General features: G+C 34.6%; 2 pseudogenes; one reads left to right on the top strand and one right to left on the bottom strand.

Moving 5' to 3' along the window:
• Positions 1–84: 84 nt before the first annotated feature.
• On the top strand, positions 85–1,697 carry LOC122590586 (annotated as a pseudogene).
• A 682-nt stretch (positions 1,698–2,379) lies between these two features.
• On the bottom strand, positions 2,380–5,238 carry LOC122590576 (annotated as a pseudogene).
• Between the last annotated feature and the right edge of the window lie 275 nt (positions 5,239–5,513).

Here is a 5,513-nt window from a genome sequence, read left to right as displayed (position 1 = left end):
GTTTACCAGCCTTGGAAGATGAGAATTCACGGTCTTCGTCTGAGGAATAAAGAGCCATGATCATGAACTGGGCCCATCAATGTTATGGATGGTAGAGATCAACGAGAGATCCCGGAACAGGTTTTGCCTTGTCCTAATAAGGTACCAAGGTTGGATGTTTTGAAAAAGGATGAGAATGGAAGTAGATCAAGCTACAGAAGCAACTATTCGAAAAGCCAGAGTTTCTGTTCGAGCCAGATCAGAAGCTGCAATGGTACGTGTGTATATATATATAGTTGTCACTTTTTGTTTAAGTTTCGTAATGATGAAAGAACTTGTAATGTTAACTAGCTGGGAAGGAAATAAAATTAAGAACTTCGTAAATATATTCATAGCTATAAAGTCTTGGTTTCATCTCAGACATTCATGTTCCAGACATTCTTGTACTTTAGGAGTAGGTTAAAGAAAACCTTTGTTCATTGACATATATTTTGGTACTTTATACAATAACAACACACCAACTCTGTAAGTTTACCTCAAGGTTTTATGTATGTTTAAACACTTCATGATCAACTCGATCTAACTATAACTTTCATACATATGTTATGTATTTGCCATGGAATATAAACATGACACTGAACTGGAATTATATGAAATCAAAATCAAATCTCGTTTCTTGTTTATTTGATAACTTTGCTTCTACAGATCACAGACGGGTGTCAATGGAGAAAGTATGGGCAGAAAATGGCAAAAGGAATCCTTGTCCTCGAGCCTATTATAAGTGCACCATGTCTACAGGTTGCCCCGTTAGGAAACAAGTAAGCTTTATTGTTTTTATTCTTTTTGTTTTAGCAGTGAACTATCCTAAACTACATGAAGAACTAGGATGCAACCAGAACTTCTAAAAATACCCCCTTTTAATCCACCCCCTTGTGAGGATCTCTTCTCAAAAGTAAAAGAGAGTTGAAATGGTATAATCTCAATATATAGCGAACAGAATTATACTAGTTAAACATGTTGATAACGGGTCAAACGGGCTAGGATTTGATTAACTATTAGATGATTTTTAATCTTCTTACGAAATCTATGTATATATTTGAATTTAAAACATGCACATGATCAGAAATTAAACTTATTTGAGTATGCATTTGTTTGAATAGGTACAAGATGCGCCGAAGACAGAACAATCCTGATCACAACCTATGAAGGCAACCACAATCACCCGTTGCCACCAGCCGCGATGGCTATTCCTCAACCACTTCTTCCGCAGCCAGAATGCTACTCTCGGGCTCAATGCCAAGTGCAGACGGCATCATAAACTCGAATTACTTAGCAACAACTCTCCTTCCTTGCTCCCACACATGGCAACTATTTCAGCTTCCGCGCCATTTCCTACTGTCACTTTAGACCTCACTCAATCTCTCGACACACCACCCGGTCAACAACATAACTTCACTGGTCAAAACGCCGCATTACTTCCTCAAATAATCGTCAGGGCTTATATAACCAATCAAATTTCTGGGCTTCATTTATCTCAACAAGAACCTTCACGTGTCGCTTTTGCTGACACTGTCAATGCCCTCACTACTAACCCAAACTTTACGGCTGCGTTGGCTGTCGCGATATCCTCCATTATCGGCGGGGGTGGGGTTGATGGTGGTTCTCAGCCAAATTCTGCCTCGAATACCAACAACAATAGTAGTGTCATGCCAGAATGATACTGAGAACAACTTCTCTTTTAGAGGAAATAATTAATAATTAAATTATTAATTATTTCATTATTTATGTTATTGACATTTACATTTTGTTTTTTTTTTCAGTTTTGTTTTCCCTTCTTTCTGACGCTATTTATGAAGAAAGTGGGTACATGATAGGATTAGTACTATTTCAATATCATGGATTTTGAATAATGTAACGTTTTTCTTTTAGCAACTTATACAAAAAAGAGAGAAGTAATTTTCATGTTGTTTGTGATTTCTTTTCCCCGTGGAATAATTATGTTAGTTAAAGTTAATGCATTTATTTTTAGTTTTCTCGGCATATATGAGTCTTTCTTTTCTAACTTTGAACGTAAGTATTTTTGTTTGTATAAAAATATCTAATGAAAATTATATCAATGAAAAGTTCATTTAAGGCTCATTTATTCTTATATTTTACATCAATTATTGTATAACACATGAAACATTTACGGTCAAAGTTGCGAAAGTAAGACTTTAAAAGTCAAAATAGAACATTTAATTTGGAAGAAGACTATTATTTAGTTATTATTAGGTGGAAAAACCTGATTTTATTATTGGTTTTTTTGTTATTTCAGTACGATAATTGTAAATTAACAGTACGATATACGCCATATGGAATAAACTACGTACATAATACTTAGAGAATCTTGCTCGAGTACTACTAGCTTGACTGATCGATACCATCGCCTTGTCGTTTTGAAACACCACAATATGCCTTTACTGCATACTTTTGTATGCCTTGACCTCCAGTAACAGAAAGTTTGACAAACTCTCCGTAATCAAAAGGCTTGAAGAGCAACGGATGTTCATTATCGACCATGTCATCGATTGCTTTATTATGAGATTCCCTGGTCTTGGCAATTCGAAAAATGCTAAGGTATACCGAGCCATGTAGTTTTCTCTCATAATCACCCTATGAAGTGGCACATGCAATCGCCCGTTCAACCATACCTGCTCGCATATGCATATATAATCATCAAATCAACACGCAATCTGAGTACTTCTTCAAATATTTGTATAAATTTAATTTGTTAAAAGTAACAAGTTTTTTTTTTCTTTTTTGAATGACAAATTTACTTATTTATAAGTTAGCACATATTTTTTTTGAATTATACGAAAATTATGTTTATAAAGTAATTAAACCGATCGAGTTTTGTAATGAAGGGATCTTTGATGATTATATACAAGAGACTTACGTTTATAGTCTCTCCGGTCATGACAATAAATGTATTTGGAGAAAGCTAACTTTTAGCCATTCGTCATCATCTTTTGTTTGAATCTCTATCCTTCGACTTCATTTTGATGTAGTATCGTCATTATACCAGGATCCGCATGGCTGTGCAAGCCAAGATTCGCTTCATTTGGTTCTGGCACTCGGTATTTATGAACTTAAGCATAACTTGCTAGTTCATTGTGTTCATCCAAATACTTTTCCAAATCCAAGCTCTCAAAAACTATCTTCCTTGTCATTGTAGTCAATTCCCAAAGCTTCTCCACATATAGATGGATGTCATTGCTGCAGTACAAACAACGCATGAATTGATTGAACAAATGATTAATTGAGAAATAAAACGGTCGTAAGTTAGATTTGTAACAAATTAATGAATCGAAGTAAACTAATTAATTGTCGTGCCTAAAGAATTTCTAATAGTAAAATTAAATGAGTAACACCCGATACAGTCTTCAATTCCATGGGAGGTTCTATCTAAATTACAAAAAAATCTTCAGCCTTGCAAGACATGATGATAAAACCTTTGACAGATCTCCAGAGGCAAGCTCAGTGCATAAAACATTTATTGTATATGATCAAGCTAATTAAAGAGTATCAATAAGAAAACTTAATTGACTAAATCTTAATTACCTAATTTGAGGGTTGCCTTGAGGAGGCCACATGAGATTAGTGAAATTTACAACTTTTTCAGCGACATGTGGATCCTGGATACCCATGCTTTCGTATAGTGGAAGTAGCGGCGAGTTCCCCATATACCCAATAACGTTCCATTCGAGACGTTTTATACTTGGTTTCTAAAGGAAGATTGAAAAGGTGCTTCGCGGCACCATATACAGACTTTGAAGCTCAGGTGTTATTCCATCTATAGATGCTTGGAACAACCATACTTTTGAAGGGCTTCAAGAACTTGAGTTTTAATCGAATCATAGACACGATTACTATCAAGTAACTTGCGGTTATTTAGAAGTGAAAAATCGATCTTAGGAAGCTGAATATAATCTTCTGATGATGATGAAACCCATTAATTTCGGTTTCGATTAAGTTGTTTAATTTTGGCATATGACTAATTATGTCCTGTTAATTTATAGTTCAAGTTTTCACTAGCTAGCCGACTAGTTGGATAAGTTAATTTGGTTATAACAAAACAAAAGATTTAAAATGACTGCAACACAGAATCAACAACTAACTTGCTGTGTATGGCAACAGCTTGAGAGTTATAAAATTAATCCTATGGACTTTGGATTCGACGCGTGAATATATCTTATACGAATTGAAATATTGAATACAAAAAAAGATTTGTAAGTTTGGGAATATTCAGAAAGGATAATCACAATTTGAGATTAGTTGGTTAGAACATGTACGTCCTTAATCAAGGAACATTATATGCCTTGTGGAATTCACCGTTGTTAACCCATTTGTTCATAACTTCATACTAGACAAATGCCCGTAGATGCGACGCCAAAACGGCGGCGGCGGTGGTGTGGTAGCGGTGGTAGTGGTAGTGGCACCGCGTGTAAATATTACTCTAATAATATTGATGTTAAAGTGGCCGGTAGTGTAGTTATTTTCATAGTTGATGTATGTGGTAAATAACTTCATTAAGAGTATTATAGGTATATTGGTTAGAGATACTTAAATAAATGAATAAAGAAGAGGGATAGTTTAGATATATGAAGGAATAAATGCTTTATAAGGTAATGTAACTAGTGTATATGTACATATCAATCAGTGGCGGACCCAAGATTCCAAAGGACCCGTAGCACAATTTATCGAACATAATATATGCTATTATAGTTATAAAACAAAAGATTAAGAATAACAGTTTGTCTCATGGAAGTTGTCCTCTACGGTCTTGCATATGATATTGTGCAATCACATTCTTAATTGGAATATTTTCAAGTATCTCCCTTTCTATACCACAAATCAGACAACTATTCATAACTTATCACCCATTCGATTATGCAAATCTGACTTCACAAGCTTCATTACCGAAAACATCTTTTAACAGCTGCTGTTGCCACGGCAAAACTAAAGTTAGCTTCAATAACCGATAAACCAAAGAAAAGAACCATGTTTTTTTTCTTCCACCAGCACACGAGCAAGGTCAGTTATTCCCTTTAAGTTAGCAAATCTAGCATCTTGTTGCAAAGTGTGATAATAGATCATGAGTTGACCAGGAAGATTTTTTCTATTTGTATCATCAAAATCATTTGGATACATCTCACTAAGCTTCACTAACTTTGACGTGTCAAAAATAGAAAAATTATCACATGGACTCAAAGAGGCCATATTTGCCAACAATTTGGTGTTTTTCTTCACTAAAACGTCACTAAACTCTAGAATTTGCATATCCAAAACTGTGTAACATCAAATGATGTCGATTGGTAATCTTAGTTGTTTGGTTTATAATTAAATTAATGGGTATTTATTTCCACCTCTTTTTCCTAAAGATGTATAAAAGTTAATGTTTTTTTGTTAGACCGTATCCTATTTTTTTTAACCCGTAGCACCGATACATAATATAAAAAATTTTAAATTTTTTACAATTCACGGACGAAACGGAC

This window comes from Erigeron canadensis, chromosome 1, assembly GCF_010389155.1.
Source record: "Erigeron canadensis isolate Cc75 chromosome 1, C_canadensis_v1, whole genome shotgun sequence".
NCBI lineage: Eukaryota > Viridiplantae > Streptophyta > Magnoliopsida > Asterales > Asteraceae > Erigeron > Erigeron canadensis.
Note: the sequence above shows the minus strand (reverse complement) of the source record. Positions and strands in the feature narration are given on the sequence as shown.